Below are 20,025 nucleotides of genomic sequence, written 5' to 3'. Positions count from 1 at the left end.
TATATTATTATTTGTCAAAGAAAAACATGTGTTGGCTTTCATTTTTATCAGACATTTATTTCAAAGCTGGCATAAGCAGCAGGTTACTTCATTAATTCAGTAATTTGAGATACATCAACTTGCTTTTCTAACAGAGGTGTTTACGCTATTCTTGGTAACACAATTTATATTCAGAACATACTTCAAGGTTGCCACTCATATTATTATATTTTGTATGCTTAAATTTTCTTGTAAAATCTACAGTCTGAAATTGTGAATTCAGAGTAAATTTTGTCATACATGTGACACTAGGTAGACTTCTTCTGATGGTAAATTTCAAACTCAACTACTTGATCAAGTAGCTGCACTGGCAGAGAAATATGTGCACTAAAACTTACTGTGATAGTAATGTGAATGGAGCCTTTCTTTGTCTTTCTTTACAAAGCAGTTAACAAAAGTAATGAAAAACAGGATAAAATATGTGCACCCCTTAGATAGGTAAAAAATACTTCTCACATTGTCCATCCAAGAAGATGAGGAATATACGAATGAAAAGAGGAGTAAAAATAACTTGCAATATTGAAAATACAAATCTACTGAATCAAAGCCATTGCACGTTACTTAACCAAAACGCTGAATAGTTTTTGTCTTTAGAAAACCATTTCCCTTGATAGCTTTGATTAATCACCATAATATGCATTTTCAAAGACACAACTACTTCACAGAAGTGCTATCTGAAATTGGTGGGAAGTTGTTGCCCCATCCATCTACCACAACAGAGAGTCAACAAGACATATTAAAAAGGAATAGTCAATACTTCACAGCCAAAAAACCATGATATAAACTGATAGCACAGGTCTTGGCCAGTCCTTCAAATGTGATCTAGTTGATGAAACAGGTTCAGGATTAATAATTTTGCTCTTACTCTGTAGATGAGAAAAAAACTGAAAAAAGATTAAATTTAAATTAAAGAATTTGAAAATTGTCTGCTAGAATTTTTTTTAAAGTATCAGAAAAAAATATGAAACACACATATGCAAAACAAGCATTAACCTGTAAAAAAATAAAATATCATCTTCACTTTCATTATGGGTTTATTAACAGCAGCATTTTACATAAAGCATCAGAAACAGATTTTTTATTTTTTTATTATTTAATGTTTAGGCCTCAGGCCAAGAATACTTTGTGTCTGCAGAGGACAGCAAAAAAAAATGTACACTAACTAAAAGTACTTCAAGGAACAGCAACAAAAGGGATAAAAAATTAAATTACATAATCTCTGAGGAAAAACTGAGGAAGCAATGAAAGATGTGATACTAATCTAATATAGGAGAAGTTTTAAAGGATGTGCACAGAAAAGTGATGGTGAGCAATCTTCCATTTCCCTCATAATGTCACAATAAGTAAAGTTTTATTTGCATCTTGGAAAGTTTTGGGCAGATAATAAGAATACTTCCTATTATGTGCAGTGTTGATGAAATGTGAGCAGATTGGTCACTTCACTCTAGGTGGAAAGGTGCCATGTCTTAATACTAGATACTAGACCTACACAACTTCTGCAGGTTATGCTCAATTTTAGACTGTAGCTCTAAATGCAAGAGCAAGCACTGATTTCTCTTATTATGTTGGAGATACCCACATTTTATGGATTGTTGAAAAGTGCTTATCAAGAGACACAGAATTAAACTGTCATTTTTTTTCTTGTCTCAGAGTTTTCATGAGAAAGGTGACTATTCAGTAATGCTTGTTGTAAAACTTGTGTTTGGCATGTGCTGCCGCTGAATGGTACAAGGCAGTCTGGATCTGTTGTTTTTCCTCCTTCATCCACACTCCACATATTTTTTCCAATTTTATTTATATCTGGAAAAGAAGCCACAGGGAATGTTTTTGAAAGGGAAGTATCCAACAGAAACAAGTGTTCCAGTTCACATGAAGCAAATAGTAATCCTGAAACATAAACCAAAATCACTTAGATCATTCTGTCACAATATAAATCCTGCACAGTATTTTCTTAAGAATTCTTTAAAGAATGATCTTGTCTCTCACATTTGCTCAACACGATCAGTTACTTTTGTCAGTTAGGTATCTGTCTCTGATAACATTCTGCCTTATCACAGGATTGTAGAAGATGGAGCTGGAATGGACCTCAAAAAAATTCTGGTTCATCACACTGCCTTATGTTCATCTGTCTCCTATCTGACAATATGCACAGATCCATTTTTAAAACTTACAATTTTTGTTTTTCATTCTGATTATTGAAGAAGACTGATAGGAAAATTAAAAGGTAGAGGGAAGAGTCCATAACAGCGCCTGGGACAATATGGTGATCTTCCCTGCCTACCCTCCAACATTTCTCTCTGTTGAATGCGTATTTTGTTTTCCTTTTACTCCTTATGCTATTTTACAGATTATTTTTCTAGAATTGTTGTTTTCTAGCTTCTGTCTTTCCTTTGCCCTTATTTTCTCTTATTTCCACAGATGGTGGTACAAAGAGAACTCAATGAAATGACTTGATATAGAAGAGCCATCAGAAGTACAGTGTCTTTTTACTGAAGAAAATGGAAATGCAAAAAGCACAGAAATTATGCTGGTAGTTGTTTATAATTATTTTGATATTTGGATTCCCAGTCCATTTTTCCCTACTCTGATTGAATTTATGTTGTGTCTGGACATGCTGCGTAAGTACACAATGATTATCCAGTGTTGCATCCAAGCAGCTCATTCCCTCCCTCACTTCTTTGGCAGCTGCTTGTGGTTTCCTCTGGACATCAGATTCCTTTCTCTTTTGGGATGAATCTGATGCCAGTAGCATGACTGAAAGCTAGGACAAAAATGATGGCTGACCTCGTACCCGTGTACTTACAGGAATCTAATGTGTTGGAAAAATATTCTAGGGAAAAATCCAGCCTGTTTTTTGTAAGGTTCTTATACACAACATAAACTTGAAGGTAGGAAATAACTCTGCAAAACAGAATAGTTTGTAAAATTATTGAAAAATGCCTGGAGAATAGAATCACACCATTCTGCACTCCATGATGATGCAGTACGGGCTACCCATGATTTATCAGAACTGTTTAGTTATACTAAATTTGGAATTCTGTAATATAAATTTTTGCAGAGTTTTTTGCAATCAATTTTCAACCACCTATGTGATTCTTTTTCCTCCTCTCTTCCTTTCTTTTAGTAACTGTTGCTATATCTGCATTGGTTTGTGACCAGTGCCACTGTCAGGTTTGGGATTAGCTGGAAAAACTAGTAGCATCCTCTGCTACAGCTGAACTGCTGTCCATTCAAGTGCTCCTCTGGAATGGATTCAAAAAAGAATTGAAAAAGTTGAAAAGTCTATTGAATTTCTGAATGCCTGCTAGTAAAGACCCCTTTGTCCTGAAAATAGGGAAGAAAAGAGATCTTAATGCATGTGCAGTGTCTTGTAATATGTTATTTTCTTGTATAAATGGAAGAACTATGTTGATTTGCATTTGTTGGTGTTGACAGAGTAGTTTTTTTGTGGAGACTGTCCATTTCAGTGTGGAATCTGGGAAATACCCACAAAATATTGGGATTTATGCAAGGTACATTTCTTCTCTGTGGCAAGAAAAATTAGCTGCAGCAAAAGGAAACTCCAATGGTACCAGCAAGGAAGCACATGGATCCTTGAAGATGATAAATTAAAAAAAAAAAATTGTATTTCTGTGATTAAAAAAAAAATCACAATAATTCCATTTATATGCAGGGCTTCCATTTGTTTTGGAGCTGTTAGTCAGCTTTGATGCTGGAAAAGGAATCTTACCAGCTTTATATGTCTTTACATACATACCAGAATACATTCCAGAAGGTCTACTATGAATGAGCTGAAACGGAGATGAAGAGAAGTACTGGAATCTAAGGCTTCACTGATTAAACTGATAAGTTGGTTCACCAGAAAGCAGCTAGAAATTTAATTTTTAGTGAATTTTTCTCTAAGAAGCACTCTAATAGTTGGCATGGACTGTACTTCATTTACAGCAGTACCTGTGAATTTAGTTTGTTCATAATCAAGTTCAGTTTGGAGATCAGCTCCATCGTTTTCTCATTTGCCACCACAGGAAAGTAGAGAAACTTGATACATTTTATGTTGTGCAAATAATAAAAATCTCAAGGACTTCCTTACCTGATGGCCTAAAAGCTAAGAAGAAAACTCTTACATTATAAATCCCAGATAACAAGAAGTCCAAAAACTAAAATTTGGGTTTCACGAGCTGATTTTCCCCAGCCATATTACATCAATTTGAATTTGTTTTTCCAGCTCCTTGAGCATGGTATCTCTTTGAATGACTTTAAATGTTATGAAATACAGAGGGGACTCAGGAGAGCCCCTTCTCCCTATACTCAGGAGACTGAATGTAGGCTGAGTTCCACCACATCCACCCTGTGGTGCCTATGAGAGCCCTTTCTTAAAGTTGCTGGATCCCAGCTCACTGGGTAATTCAGAAATGCTTGGGTGATTCTACTAGTACTGAAGATTGTCTCAGTTTACTCTTGTAAAACCATCAAAAGGTGTTATTGTTTAACAGCATGCCAATTGCCTGGGAGTAAATGTTGCAAAGACTGGGAGCATAAACAACATTTTTCTTACCTTGTATGCCTTTGTCTTCTGCGTTGTATCCAGGACTTTTAGTATTCTCTGTGGACTTTTTTTCTTTTTTTCTCATCAAAGAGAATCCTAAATCCTTCTCCTACCCCTTGATTTATAAAAGTATTACAGAGGTGAATATTTTGCTTTCATTTCATTTATGAGGAAAAATTCTTTGTCTGCATATTGCACTATGAAATTTTTTGACCTCAAAGCAAGAGATCAGGCAAGCACATGTAAAATACATTGATGCTCTATAAAACGCAAAGAGAAAAGAGTAACAAATGGAGATCTGATTAGCCAAAATGAAATAATGTGTGGTTTTGCTGGGAAAATAATAGTGAGCACTGTCTGTATGTTAATCAGGAGAAATAAAGAAAAAAAATACAGTATAGCTGGAACAAAGGGATATTTGCCACAGGAGTACTTACAGCCTACTGAATGAATACACAGTCTGGTCCTCAGCAACTATGTGCATTAAGAGTTAGTGGCTTTCTGCAAGTAAACCCATTAACAAAAAAATCCATGTTTACTCCTACAGCCTATCTATTTCATAAAAACAGGTCTCTTAACTGTTCCATCTATGAAAGTGTGCTATGGATTAAAAAGAAAGGCAGTGCACAGGCTGGTTTATGGCACATGGCTTGAAAGCAGCACATTTCTCATGTCACTAGATAGTCACCTGCCAAAATTTGCCCACATCCTCTTATCTGCTTATGTGTCAGCAATATGCTTATACCGGTTGTGTAGAGTTCAACGAAATCAGTCAAGTTTCCAGGGAGTATGGCACAGTTTGTATGTTATGAGACGACTGAAAGGGAATTTGGGTGCAGTGAAAGGAGGTGAATGTATACTTTTACGCTTTCTAAGACATTCAAGCCTTCAAGCCTTTTAATGTCAACAAAATACCCTAATTACTTAAACAAAAGGAGCTGCAGATAAGAGAAGAACTCAGACACTGGGTAGCATGTAAAACATGGAGCTGCCTAACAAGGTTAATATTTTTTATATGTGCTCCATCTTACTCCATATAAATATCTTAATATTGTAATGTTGTTTGTCACAGAACTAATGAACCTGTTAAAACTCAGGAAAACCATGAATATGGTGATACATGAAAATTCACAGGCATAATAAAGCCTGTACATTTCAGGAATGAGAAACTGATGCACTAAGATGCTCCCAAAATGCTATCCAAAAAAACCTCAACACTATTTTTCAGCCAGACCAGGCTGATAAATGCCATTATGCCTTATGCAAGGACAAACAGTATTTGAAGCAGCTCTGGGAGATGTCTTGGTGGTCTACCCTTCCACTCTGGGCAAACAAAGGCAAGGTCAGCAAGGTCCCTATGGTGTCTGGAGACCACCGACATACTGGATAGTGTTCTGGACAGATTCAACAGGGAGCAGTTGAGTTGGGTGAGTGTAAACACCTGCACTCTATCTGACCTGCTAACTTCTGAAGAGGAATTTCTCCTAATTGGTCTCTATAAAGAAAACTAATGCTAGGCAGGGGGGGAAAAAGCACATATTGGCCAGATAATGGGTAAGAACCTCAGTCTGACCCAGCTGTGTCTTGTCTGTGACAAAGAAAAGTGAAATGAATTGCAAGGTCATTGCACCCTGCCTGTATCAGACTGTCTTTCATACTCAATAAATGATGTGTGATTACAGTAAGCAGCTACCTTCGAGGGAGTATACTTTGGCAAAGCCTCTCCCCTCTCTTCAGCACTGGTACTATGGCTTTGTGCCATAGTATCCTCCTACCTGTCTAAATACTTCAGCCTGAATTCACTGACTGCTACCAAGTAAGGAGTAAGCCTGGTGTAAAGACAGCCACCGCTAGAATGCTCACAGTGTTGAAGTTGCTGGGCAGAGAGATTGCTCCACCCATACTCACAGGGGTCATTCTGATATCTTTAGGACATCCTTCTCAAACACAGAGAGTGGTGGTTTAGGAGCTAACAGGTTATTTTGTCTAGGTCCTTGGTTTATGGAGAATACAGCCAAGTGATTATCTCTTTTATTTATTTTTCCATTTTTCCCACTCCAAAATGACTCCTTCAAGGTGTGGAGAGGTTTCTTTTCATTTGTTTTGGTTCTCTTTTTTCTGATTTTGGGTTTGCTTTTTTTTTCATAAGGGAGTGACTTCTTCTTATGTTTTGGTTTAGGTTTTTTGTACCTAAGGGTTGATTTTTCTCATTGCTTTCCCTCAAAAGCTCGACACTTGAATTTGTTTCCTTCATGAGTAGCATAAACCGAACACAGATTTTGTTTGCTTCCCTTTACTAAACTTTCCTTGTTAAAAATGACTGATGATTGTTTATCCTTTCTTTTGTGCTTTGAAGAGATATCAAATCCCATGCTTTGAGAAAGGAATATAGAAGGGGTCATGGATTCATCATCATTCATCATGCACTTCATTGTGCATGTGTGTGCCTGCACTGCAAACTGAGACTGCAGATAAATTCATTTGTCTCTTTGCAGTGAGCTGTAATTAGAATTCTGACTGGCTGGAAAGTGACTATTCATTACACTGCAAAACTACAGAGCTAGATTAACTTTTACTGGAGGCTTTTCAAAAACACCATTTGCACTTTCTGGCATGCACTGAATAATAATGACATAGCGCAATAGCTTCCTAATGTTTGTAAAGCAATAGCAAATAGGAGCCCATGTCATCCACTGGGAGCCCACTGAGTCAGGTCATGTATAAACTCCATTTGTTTTGGCTGCGTTTAAAGATCAAATGAGCAAGACTAAGCCTGAGAGAACATGTGTCCTATACAGTCTTTATTGCTTCACCCTTGTGCAGACAGCTTCCTAAAGGCACAGACAGAGTGCCCCAGTATAAGCAGCATCTGGCAGCACAGAGCCAGTGGAGTAACTCTAGTGCTGGGCTCTCTTTGGCTGATGGCACACAAAGATGCACACCGTTTGTGCCTGCAATCTTTGGCTAACATCTTAGATATGCAAAAAGCTGAGTCAGCCTCAAAAGATATCGGAAGACAGTTGAGTGCCTGATCCAAAACACCAAAATGTAGGGGTGACTTTAATGAGACTACCAGTTCCTTTGAAGCACAAAGGTGTTCTTCATACACAGCCAAGAATTTAGAACTGAATATCTAGTCCTTGAAATAATATGGGTAACCTTCCAAGCCTGTTCTGTATATAGCAGATGCAAATTTCTATTCCCTTGCCTGTGAACCTCTTGAAGCAGGAATTCTAGGTCAAACGAATTACTTAGCAGCCTTTAATTTGAGGAGTATTTTCCCCTGTAACAGTATCAAATTCTTACCTTTTATGATGGAATATGCTGTTCTTTTAGGAGTAGTCAGTTTTTCTTTAAAATTGGAACAAAATCAAGGTATTTCAGCTTTTAAAGGAGAATAAAATAAAATTGCATGTCTACTGCTAAAGAAAAAACATTGGAATTTTTTTTTTACCATCTTTAATACTGAAGCCTAAAAATGTAGAAATTTTATATCTTGATTAGGAATGCCTTTTAAATTCCAGTAATAACTTTTAATGCTCAGATAAGGTTCTATTTTGATCAATAAGGTTATCACGTTAAACAATTCTGTGTATATGTGAAACACAGCTGCTACGGATTATTATTTAATTCTGTTTTCCTAGTGGTGCTTGTTTGTATAGATACACTGAATGAGTTTTGAATTACTAAAAATCAATACAGGTAAGTTTTGTTTCTCAATGTGTTCTTACAAGTTCTTACTTGTGTTTGTGTGTGAATGAATGAAGGGATGTAAAGTATAAATCAGGATATTTAGCAGAATGGAAGATGGAGAGTGGTGCTATAATACCTCAAACAAAGATGCAGGTTTAATAAAGTCTGGTCTTTCTCCCTTTGCCTTTCTCCCTTTACCCTTTTTTTGGCCAGGAATTCTGTATCCTGCAGCACTGGCCCCTTGACACCATCCAGAGGTTCTTTGATGTCACAAAGTCCTATAGAAAAGCAGATTTTTAATGTTTCTATTACTGTTTTAATTTTTCCTGTGTACCAGACCTACTACACCATTTTGTTAGCCTCTTCCATTTGTTTATCTTGCCTGGTTTTTTTTTGTCCTGAACTGTAAATGTCTAAAGGCAAGTGGATGTCTTTCTGTGTTGTAGTCATCAAGGGCCAAAAGAGCTGTGAGTTGTTGCCTGTGACTGAACATCCAAAGTACTAAAAAATACCTATGTGGAAGATTTGCTGTGACCTATATGGACAATACCTGGTTGTTACAGAAGCTGCTATCAGAAGGACTGCTGTACTACACTGCTGTACTACTATGAGTGAAAAATGAAAAATTCTTAAAAGAATAATTGAAACTAATCTGCCACCAACTTTAAAACTTGAAAAAAAAGAGCCTGAAACCCTGGAAGAAAACTCACACAGATGCTGTGATTTCTACTGGAGGAGAAGAACTTAACATGCTATATTTGCACTTCAATTGAATGTTAAGATTAAAACAGTTTAATAATTGAAATAAAATACAGTATAATACCAATACTAATGATAGTAGTAGTACCAGTAGTAAAGAAAAGGAGAAAGAGGAATAAAGTTCAAGAGAAAGAAGTGATACTCAATACAATGCTCACCACCTGCTGACAGATGCTCAGACTGTTCCTGAGCCATAGAATCACAGAATCAATCAGGTTGGAAAAGACCTTTGAGATCATTAACTCCAACCTCTGTCCTAACACACCCTTATCAATTAAACCAGGGCACTGAGTGCCACATCCATTCTTTTTTTAAACACCTCCAGGGAGAGTGACTCTACCACCTCACTGGGCAGCCCATTCCATTGCTTAACCATGCTTTCTGCAGAAAATTGTTTTCTGATGTCCGGCCTAAATTTCTCCTGGCACAGCTTAAGACTGCTGAGCTTAAGATCAGTAGCTGCTGGTCAACTGCCCCCAATTTAAATACTAGACAAACCATTCTATGGTATGGAATATCCCTCTGGCCAGCTCAAATCAGCTGTTCAGTGTTACGCTCCCTCCCAGCTTCTTACGCTCAGTGCCAAAGCAGGGGACATTAAAAAGTCCTTAATCTAGAGTAAACACCACTTAGCAATGACTAAAACATTATTCACGCTATTCTCATACTAAATCCAAAGCACGGCACTGTACCAGCCACTAAGATTAACTCAAATTAACTCAAATTAACTCAATCCCAGCCAAAAGAAGGACATATTCCTTGGTGGGGCAATGCACATTCATGCCTCCCAGATGACTGAGTGACCTTAAAAGAATTGTTTGTTTCAAGGAGTTCTCACCAAATCTGTTTATGATTAAAAAATTATAAAACTCACTCTAGCAGGAAATTCAGTGTTAAAGATGCCACAAATGGAGCGATTCCTCAAATACTCCTGATGTAAGGAATCACAATGTCACTAATTCTTGTCACAGAAGAATAGCAATTAGGCCTAAATTTTATTCATAGATGACAGAGATAGGAGGAATTAAAACATCTTTATTTCCTTTGTTATAGTAGGGAAACCAAAATCTAGAAGTTCGAAGTTCAGTAACTTTACTGGTTTTCCACTGATTCTAATCGGAATGAGTTCCTCATTCATAATTTTGCTGGTTTTCATGACTTGCTCTGTAGTTGGACTTCACATGTGGCATCATACAACGTTACTTTGTGCCAACACTGCAGCAAAGGTAGCATTCACTCCTGTCCCTCAAGGACAGCACCAGCTGTGCAGCTGCAACACAGGCTCAAGCACAGTCCCATGAGATATGCTTAGCTGATAAATCACTGTGTTTGGCAGTGGTTTAAACTAACACCTTTGCACTGAAGCAGGGTCCAAACACTAAGACAGTAAGGCACTGTTCAGAGAGAGCTCAGGGAGCCCTTTTTGCCACTGCTGAAATTCCAGGTGCCTGTGCAAAGGATTGCAACCTGCTGGAGTTGCAGCCCCAACCTGTTTGTACTCTCACAGTCAGAGCTGTAGGCTCGGTTTCACAAACAGCTCTAATCTTAACCACTTTTCGGACAGCTTTATTGCAGCTAAACTACAGCTTATGCAGTATATGTTAAATACCAGACCGTGCTGACTGACCAGCTGTAGCCTTAGCACATTAAGTAACCAACATTACTGTAAATAAACTTCCTATGTCATGAAGTTAGTACTGCTGTTTAAAATTTTCAGTGAATATGCACTTCTTATTACTATTTCAATTCAGCAGTCCCAGAGAAATCTTTTTACTTTCAGGGAGAAGTATTATATAGACTATAACAAATATAGAAAATTGAACCAATTCACTCCATAGTTGATTGAATCTTTTTCATTTTTTTCAATGTGTTTTATTGTGTATCAAATTATCCTCATCTTATCAACATAAGTACAAATTCCGAGGAACTCATATAACATGAAGTGCTTTGGGGTAGCTCACAAAGCATGACATGAATGTGAATAATAGGTTTGTCATCTGTATATTTTTCCAAAAATTATTTATTTTTTCTTTTACTCTCATGAGACTTTGAAAAGGGTTATAGGAAGATCCTCAGATATTGAATAGCCTTTCCACAAATAGCCACAAATAAGCATGAAAAAGCAGTTCTGAGCCGCAAGAAGTGGCTTTGGATTCAAAACACAGCTTGAACACACTGAGATCTTAAATTTTTGTGGCTTCTAGACAGGCTTATGTTGAAAGATAAGATTTAGCTTGCTTTAGATCTAAACATGTGACACTTTGCTGGGCATTCTGTATTGAATTTTGTAAGATTTAGTACATTTAGTTCTTTGAAATACCAACTGATCCAAAAGAAAATTATAATATTTTAAGGCCAGACAATAAAATTTTGACATATTAAGCTTGAATAAATTCATACCTGTACACTGAATTTAGGCATTTAAATTATTCCAATTGCAAGTTAATTCAGGAATTCTTATCCCATCTTTCATAACTTAAAATTAAAAAATCATAAAGGTCTTTCTACCCCTGACTTTCACAGCCCAAAATGTTTTTTAAACCTAATTTAAACAGTAATCTATTTCTCAAAGACTCTGTTCTGTTCAGGTACAACAACACAGTCAAACGAAGGTAAAGCTGTAATATGTGGTAGTTTTTCCACACCAGCCTGATAGAACAAAACTGCTGATAACAGCAGTCATGGCATCAGGGTAGTCTTAGTGTGTGCTATCAGAGAAGAAGCTCTCCAGGGACCCTTAGTTAAATTAAAAGCAATGTAGTAGGATATGGTACAGCTGCACTTTAATAGGCAGGCATATCTTTCCTTTCCCATCAAAACCACCAAGAAGGTTAGGAGCACAAATCTTTATTGACCACCAGTAAAATTTGTTATACTAACTCATTGAGGCACTTCATAACTCTTCCTCTAACTTATCTTCACAGGTTATACATACCGTAAATATTGTTCTTCTGTCCATCAATCAATCAATCAATCAATCAATCAGCAAATGAGGTTGGTTGAGCTAATGGTGAACTAATGATTTACTAATGGTTCTCTCTGGAAGAATACAGCATGCTTCAGCTTTGTAAAAATAATTGTTCTTCTCTTTCTCTGAATTTGATAAGTAGGTAAAACATACTACATAGTATCATGCTGTAAGAAAATACCATTAACTATTTCTGTATTGATGGGGGTGGCTGTTAAAAAGAATCATCTGCAGTCATCTTTCCTGCTGCACTTTATTCTGCTGCTATAAGAGCCAGTAAATAAGTGTGTGGCATCAACAGCAGTCCAGCAGTTAGTGTGGATCTCTGCTGTTACACATTACAGTGTATAGCTGTTATTTTTTAATCTAAGGGGAGCTTGGATCTGTATGTATGCATGTATGCTGTATTAATCTCACAATAACTTCTGTGAACCAGTCCAGCATGCCTTCTTTTACTTGCATGTTCTTTATGGCCCTGAGTTCTGTTTTGTGCTGGTTCAAGATATAATAATAGTATGTTAATTTCTCTTCCTTTTGAAGACTTGCAACAGCTTTCAAAGCCTGACATAAAACCATTTATTTTGAAAACACTCCAATACTGCTGATCTAAGGTCCAGAGAGGTTGAGTGTAGGAAGCCTCTGTTGCAAAGGAATAGTAATGTAGAAAATAATGACAAAAGCAGTATTTTGATCCGTAAAAAATATCTCTAGGTATAAGACATAGGCTGCAGACATGCAGAATAATTCTTAGAGGAACTAGCAAATAACATTTTATACCACACACCTAAATGAAATAGGATTTCACATCCCATTTAAGACTTGATGTTTTTGTCTAGAGCATGCAGAAAAATCAATCTGAATTAACTTTTAAAATAGATTGGCTAAACCACTTTAAGTTTCTGCGTAGCCAACTCTCATTTAGAATGTATTAATTTACTTTGGAAGTAAATGTAGTTAGATTGAATTAGGGCCACTTTAATTTTGAATGAGAATGTGCACATAATGCAGTTAAAGTAATCACAACTTTAAATTCACACCTTTAGTTAATTTGTATTAGTTTTCTTGAGTGTTCCCAGACATATAAACTCTAAATCTCAGTGAAGTCAATAAACATTTCTTCAGATGTGCATTGTTACGTATCCAGATAGAACAGGGCAAGCAAGACAGCCTAAAAGAACATGCTCTGACAGCCAATAATGCTGCAGACACGAAGTGAAGGTAGAGTTTCCTATCTAGTAAAAACTATGGTGAAAGCAACTGTGTCTTGTGGGCAGTATGATCCAGTACCTGAATGCTGAAAACACTTAAAATCACTTACTGTCAACATTTCATTATAGCTGTGATAGCCAAATTTTTGATAGTGAAATAATGTTATCAGAATTGACTGCAGTGGGTTGCTCCCCTTGTCAGGCAACATCACCTATGACAACTGAGAGGCATTTAATGAACCGTGGGTGTTGATTGCACATGCCAAATTTCCTTCTTTCCCTGCAAACTGCAGATCTTAATGACCTGGTTTGCTGTAGACCTGATGGCCACCCGCTGCCAGCTGTGTCTGCACTATGTACAGCTTGCTTCTTTCAGGAGCTGCAAATGGAAAAGTCTGAAAGAGCATGTATTTGAGCTACTGAAAAGCAGTGGGAGACGTGAAGGAAGAAGACAGGGGCAATGCAGTCTCTAATAGGTCCCATCTTTACTCTTACAGTGCAGATTAAAACTTACATGACAGCAATCCACGTGCCAAGTGAACTACAGGACTTCTGCCCAGAATCTCTGCTCAGAGGTAACAAAACGCAATGGCTGCATGACTGAGAAATGCCAAGGTAGGAACATGAAGCAAATCACTTGGCAGTACCTGCATATGGATAATAGACTGTTCTGAGAAGTGAGAGTAACCAGATGTCTGGCCATCAGGTCTTGGTCGATTGAAATTTTCTTTTACACATGCAAACTGAAAATGCAGTAACACTGTGAATCTTAAAATTTAAAAATTAAAACTGCATGACTTGCAGCAAATTTAACTATGTTTGCTATTTCAATATGAGGAAAAGTTATCAAAATATTGTTAAAAAATTACTGAGTTGCAAACACTGCTATCACAGATTTTTTTGAAAGAAGAAGTTGAAGATATAGGCAATTCTGATTAAAATACTTTTAAGCAGAGCTAATCTGCTTCATTTTGGCCTCATTTTATTTTTAAAAGATGTGATTTTAAAAAGTTGCATGGAAATAGTCAAACTAAATTCTTCTTTCAAACAGATGCATCAGATTTGTAATGAGGACAGATTTTTTTAAACTGTATTAGCTTCTGTCTTTATCTTGCATAATATGAAACACAAATCCTAACATTTATATTTTTAACATATACAAACCACCTGACACGAAACACCTTAACATGAAATTGTGCACCTACAGTTAAATGAAAATTTATAGCAGGTTACTGTTTTAATAAAACATAACATTCTAAATCCACATTTAAACCTTTAAATATAAAACAGCCTTCTTTTAGAAGAGCAAAATTATTATATTTGTAAATAAAAAAATCAAAATGTTTGGTATCCGTGGGTCTATTGATCATTTGTTTTAAGTACATCAAGTTGGCTCTTACACAGAAGTTATTGGTGACAGACAGGAAAAGAAAGAAAATACAGCTGATAGAAAGAAGAGTGTATATACAGAATGAAATGCATGACAGATTACTCTTTTTGCACTTGTCAATTTCCACTAATGTGTCATTTTAATTACGCTTGGATACTAGTAAAATTCCAAGCCAATATCAAATTTCTCTCAGCAGCAAGAAACAGATTAGGGACATGGACTGCAGGCAGCTTGCTCTTGTTGAGTGTTTCAAATCTGTGGTCCTATTTTATAGCTCTAGCCTGGTTAAACGTGCCTAATAAGTCATCAGAAGTTTTGTGTGTATGGGAATATGAGCTCCAGGCTGCACTGAACACACGGAATCCTTTCACAGGTGTGCTTCCCACTCTCTTCCATGAAAGCTGGCCAATAGGATTGATCCTCCTGGGTTTCAGATCAGCAGTGGAAATTAAATACATTATTATAAAGATTTCCCCTGACTTGACTAAATGTTGTTTATACCAGCCTCTTCTTGTGAGCAGTTTATCAAAAGAAAATGTTCAGCAATCTTTTAATTCAAAAGCTGCATCTCAAGGTTGAGGAAACTTCATGTACTCCAGGGCAAATCATAATGAAATTTTGAGGTTTAGAAACATCATTTTAATGGCAAAATACTTATTTCATCCTTCCCTATTTCATTTAAGCCATGGGCTTTCTATTATGATTATTTATGGTTATCATTTTGGCTGCTCTGAGCAGCAGTGTCTTGGCTTACTTGTCTTCTCTGCTCAGGATGAAAAATGAAGTTTGAAAGAATGTTCATTACCTTCACGGCATGTGTTGACTGCACTGATTCTTCATCTGCCAAACTGCATATGCTGGCTTCTGGCTCATCTGGAGACCTCTGGAACGAAAAGTAATTGATCAAATTAATTCTAATATAATCCCACACAGACCCTGCTACCACTGCAGCTTGTTAACCTTATATGAAAACTGTTTATTTAAACTATCTGGATGACATCATGAAAAATACCTTCAATACATGAAAAAATATGAAATTAAAGCCTATTTTAACATTTTTTCAAAGATGACTTGTCTTATGCTACATTTTCACTAAAAATCAGAATTTTGAACTTCAGCGCTTACAGAATTAGTTTCAATTCAGTTGGCCCTACTTCCCAAATAATTGGATTTCCCCCTACTCTTTAAAATACTAACCACGCTTTCAAATGATCAAGTTTATCACAGTAGCTTTCTACACAGTGTGAAGTAGCAATTGAAGGATCTGAGAGCAATTTTCTTAACTGTGCACTCCCTTTTATATAATATAATCACATAATGGCCTGGGCTCAAAGGCACATGGAAGATCATCTGGTTCCAACCCCAGTGCCATGAGCAGGATGGTGATTCTAATTCTTGGATTTCATGGATTTTTACATTTAAGTCAACTCCCTGATAGATCTATATCACGTCTTACAAACCCCAGTCCACTTATTACCACCCTACAGCAGTTGCAATCTCTGGTTATGCAAAACATTTAAGCAGTTCTAATAAGCACCTTTGCAATTGTTTCTACCACCCTGTGTATTTTCTGCTTTCGTGCCAGCTGCTGGAGGTAGGATGCTGTTAACACCAGCAATAAATGGCACCCTGTGCAACAACCTGGCATAATGTATGAAAGACAAAATGTGTCTGATGCCTCTGTTACAGCACAACATATAATTCCGTATAAGAATTCATAAACCATCAGAAATGCCAAGGGTACCTAAGACAACAGAAAATGATTCTCAAAACAAGAGTGATGACGTAAATGTTCACATGACTGGTAGTGATTTATAGGTACAGAATGTTCCCCACTGATTCGGGATCCCAGCTTCAACTAGACACAACGTGGTGAATTAAAGGTAGCACAGCAGTGTCAGTTACAACATTTCATATAATTTATCACTGTGGCCCAAGCACTCAGACATGATGAAGTCATATATATATATATAAAATTATTTTGCCTAATATTGAAAAAAGACCAAAGAGCAAGTTTAAAATGTCATAAACGTATTAAGATGATAATAAAAATATTAAAGTATCTTTTGATCATTTGCCTTCAACACTAAAGCTTAGCAGTAGCTAAGACTTGTTAGATCTTACATTACTACCTCAGGGTAAACATTTAATGTTTACTAAACATGGCTTCTGAATGGGCACAGTGAAGACTATCATGAGAGCACTCTTAAGATGACAATACATTATAACCCTGTCCTGTGATTATTCTTCTGCTTAAAAAACAAAATTTGCAGTCCTTTGCAGTTAAGCCAGGCTCATTCTCATAGGCTTTCATGATAGCTTTTTAAATTCTCTTTGCTCTAGCCTAGTAGGTAGTTTTCCCAAAACACCACAGATGTAGCAGAAAGGACATAACACTCATTAAAGTTCATTTCTTGTAGAATTGCTCAATGCTATATACCACAATCTGTATCTACTTAGGGCTAAATGACAACTTTTCAGTTTAAGTTTTTTTCTGAAAGCAAATACTGAGATGCAGCCTTTTTACGAAAACATGATTTATTTTTCAGATTTAGGTTAAGTCTTGCACTCAAAATGAGAGATGAAATTCTGAAACTATGCTTCTTGTCAGGGACATAGGAGTCCTCAGTTCAAGTCCACACTCCACATTATTTCTCTTGCAGTAACTTAGGAGCACAGATCCACCCTTTTAACAAAAAAGGAAGGTAATATAATGGTTGAAAAAATATATTATTCATTAAGAATTTAAAACCATGCTCATTTCCTGTTATTCATGCAAATAGCAGCAAAAAGAATAAGATACCAGGCAATAATATGCACAATGTTCTAGCCTATTATTAAGGATATCAGGATGTGAAACGTGAGGTATGGCAGTTGTTTTTTAGTTTACATTAAGCAAATACCAACTTGGAGAGATATGGCTCCATTTCACATACCAAAATTCCCAAATCTGGTTTATGTGCTAGAGTTCTACCCTGTTTGATTTTTTTTTCCCCTTATTGGTTTAGCTTTTGTGATGAAAATTAATATATTTTTCCCACAGACCTTTCTCCAAGCACAGACATTCACAGTAGTCCAGTGATCCTTTAGACTGCTGATAAGGGACACATTCTCTAATACCTTAAAAACAAAACTTATTTATTGACAAGCATAGTAGGTTGCCTTCTCCAAGCCCTTGGTAATCACTAAAATCATAATTCAATACCTAAAGAGGGAAATGTAACAGCCTCTCCTCATGAACAATGACAGAAGAATTTGAAAAATACATCCCTCAAGTGCAAAACTGTGTGTAGGCTTCCACCTTGACTATCCACACAAGGGTCCCCACGACAGCAGAGGCTGATGTGGAAAGCATGGAGCCCACCATAACTTACTAGCCTGCAGGAGAGGCAAATCCAAGTGTTTTCACTCTGGTAAAGCCAACAGGTCACTCTATCTATTTTTCAGTTGAGCACAGGCTGGCAAAGTTCCCTACTAGCCCAATCTTTCTTGATTTCTTTCCACACTGCCTGAAATTCTATATTAGTCTTCTTAAACAGCTCATGGTAGATACAGGCACTTTCTGTTTATAGCTAGTGATTCTTCAATGCTTTGTGCAGGTATGAATTCCTCTCTCTTTTTAAATTTTGAAAGGGTAACTAATCCCCACAGAAATATTACTGCAATAAAAAAAGCTCAGAATATTGTATTTATGGGCACATCAGTTTCAAGTTCTTGATGGATTAATCAAGAAAATTTTTGCAAGAACTGTAAGAAACAAGGAAATAAGATTATATTTTAATTTTTCTTTAGAAAACAGAAGCAGTGTAGACTACTTTTTTGGAAAGTGCCACTGGTTTATGCATCATTGCAGTTAATAACTTATTCTAGGTATTAAATCTGTCACATTCCTTTGACTTAGAATAGAATTGAAGAATTTACAGCCAGAGACCCAAATCTGACCTAGCACTTTGAAAGCATAACAGAGATATGAATCCAATTTTTCTCTGTCCAAACACTGACACACATACCTTGTATCAGAGAAATATCTGAACAAGTCATATTTAATATCAGACTGAAATTATTACAAAAATGGGAGCATGAGGATTATTAAACACTCATTTGCTGACGAGACTTCACTCCTAAAAACACATCACCAACAGGCTTTACTTGATGATGTTACAAAATTCTTCAAAGGACAATAAATTTGGTCTGCTGTTATTTCCCACATTCCGTGCCCTCATGTGTTTAAAAAATGCTTTCTTTTTTGACTTCATGTAAAAAAAAAACCCTTATACACTCATCCTTGCAAATATGTTTGAGACAGCAGCATTACCAATGCTACACTAGTAAGACTGAAAGGATTACTCACCAGTTTGGTTTGAGGTTTTTTAATATAACAGTATTGTGTGTGGAGAAAGGGTAAAAATACAGCTTTGAAAATCTCATTTTGCTCTGTTGTTTTTTGTTTTGTTTTGTTTTGTTTTGTTTTTCCCGAAAAAATACAGAGCATCTTGTCGTCTGCTGGATTATACAGAATTTGACAGTTGCAGAAATGACTATAAAACACTGAGAGTCTATGCCTTCTCTTGAAGATGTCAGAACATCAGTCCAGGGATGGAAGATTTTCATACTGCCAAATAAAGCTAAAATTAGACTTGTCTGAAGTGGCACTGAAGCAGGGAAATAACTTACCAAACACTTACGGTCGTGAGGGACCTTATGCTCGAGCAAGCGGGAAGACAAGGAATCAGAGGAGTGTGACAAAGGTGTACATGTGTGGGTCAGGAAGGCCAGGAAGGCCTTCGAAGGCATGAACTCACCTTCCAACTTTTTCCCAGGTAAGGTTTTCTCTTCAAGAGAGTGGGAATGTTCTTGTAAAAACCCCAAAAACGCCAGGGTCAGGCTGTCACCTTTTCCCAAACAGCAGCGGGAGATAGGGCTGTGGCAGTAGCAGGGAGCATCTCCTCCCACTGCATACTTGCTGGGCAGGTCCCAGCCTTATCTCATTCCCCAGACCATCCCCACCATCCATCAGCCCTTATCTCCCCCGTGGGCCCAGCACTGCCTCCCGCCCCTGCCCATGCTGCCGGGGCTCCAGGCGGGCAGGGCAAGGAGAACTGGGAGCTGCTGCCTCTGCTCCCAGCCCTGTGCCCTGAGCTGGCTGAAATGTCAGTGCACACCACAGGACAGGGTCCCCTGGAAAGGGACAGAAGCTGAGGACTTTGACATGTTTCAATCACGTCCAGTTTCCATTTCTTTGAGGCTCAGATGGGCATATCTAATCTCTCAGGACGTCTGCACATTTTCCCCCAGCAGCCCAAAGCTTGCAGGCTAGTGCATCGCCTGGTGTCAGAGCAGGGACGTTAAAAGCACTGAGGATGCCCGCATTCTCATTGCCTTCATGAGCTGATATTACAGCACCTATCTCTTCATAAGAGCT

General features: G+C 37.2%; 2 long non-coding RNA genes across 15 annotated transcripts; one reads left to right on the top strand and one right to left on the bottom strand.

Moving 5' to 3' along the window:
* Positions 1 to 1,055: 1,055 nt before the first annotated feature.
* Positions 1,056 to 19,575, bottom strand: LOC148219737 (uncharacterized). 14 transcript variants are annotated; one of them, XR_015799306.1, is made up of 7 exons: positions 19,406 to 19,575; positions 15,409 to 15,486; positions 13,728 to 13,860; positions 8,415 to 8,556; positions 4,595 to 4,700; positions 2,843 to 2,940; positions 1,056 to 1,926 (listed from the first exon to the last, which is right to left on the bottom strand). It is a non-coding gene; the product is annotated as an uncharacterized LOC148219737 (long non-coding RNA). The 14 variants fall into 14 exon arrangements; XR_015799305.1 differs by having other exon boundaries at positions 1,056 to 1,839; XR_015799300.1 differs by lacking the exon at positions 2,843 to 2,940.
* LOC148219738 (uncharacterized) lies at positions 2,109 to 15,497 on the top strand. Its single transcript, XR_015799314.1, has 3 exons — positions 2,109 to 2,569; positions 13,711 to 13,828; positions 15,375 to 15,497. It is a non-coding gene; the product is annotated as an uncharacterized LOC148219738 (long non-coding RNA).
* Positions 19,576 to 20,025: the final 450 nt, after the last annotated feature.

Source organism: Sturnus vulgaris, chromosome Z, assembly GCF_052056855.1.
Source record: "Sturnus vulgaris isolate bStuVul1 chromosome Z, bStuVul1.hap1, whole genome shotgun sequence".
In the NCBI taxonomy this organism is placed as follows: domain Eukaryota; kingdom Metazoa; phylum Chordata; class Aves; order Passeriformes; family Sturnidae; genus Sturnus; species Sturnus vulgaris.
This window is presented reverse-complemented; position numbering and strand designations above follow the sequence as displayed.